Genomic DNA, 496 nt, shown 5'->3' with positions numbered 1-496 from the left:
CCAAACCCAGAGAGGCCGCCTTGCTTCAAAAAGAAAAGCTCTCTCCAAGTAGCTCTGCACCCGTGCTTATACACAGCAGCACCTGCCTGGCCTGACCTGAAGCGAGCACAAAACAGAAGCCCCCGGCACCAGTGGGAAGAAGTAGGGATAGAGGTGACCCCAGGGGTTCCCCCTGGGCTGTCTGGTGGCCTCCTCACTGAGCACCACCCACCGGCTCCCCTCCACACTCTCCACACTGTCTCCCACACTTGCTGTCTGATCTGCAGTAGCCGGCACCCTGAACTGCCCCTTCCTCCAACACAAAACCCAGGGTCTTCTCTTCCAAGGACATCATACAAATTAGCAGGGTTGCAGGGAGAGAAGAGGAAACCCACATCAGCGGGGGGCGGGTAGGGGCACCCACATCTGTTAAGGTGCCTTGTTGCTTCTTTGGCAAAATGGCCCAGAAAGGAGAGGCTGGGTGGGAGGAACCCTGGTCTCACCTTTGCATCCTGCT

The 496-nt window shown here is 57.7% G+C and overlaps 1 protein-coding gene across 1 annotated transcript in view; it reads right to left on the bottom strand.

Moving 5' to 3' along the window:
* RBM19 (RNA binding motif protein 19) overlaps positions 1-496 on the bottom strand; it is a 122201-nt gene that overhangs the window by 35509 nt on the left and 86196 nt on the right. The window lies entirely within an intron of this gene.

The sequence above is a fragment of the Bison bison genome, unplaced genomic scaffold (genome assembly GCF_000754665.1).
Source record: "Bison bison bison isolate TAMUID 2011002044 unplaced genomic scaffold, Bison_UMD1.0 scf7180017864495, whole genome shotgun sequence".
NCBI classification, from domain to species: domain Eukaryota; kingdom Metazoa; phylum Chordata; class Mammalia; order Artiodactyla; family Bovidae; genus Bison; species Bison bison.
The sequence above is the reverse complement of the archived record's forward strand: the minus strand, read 5'-3'. Positions and strand labels throughout refer to the sequence as shown.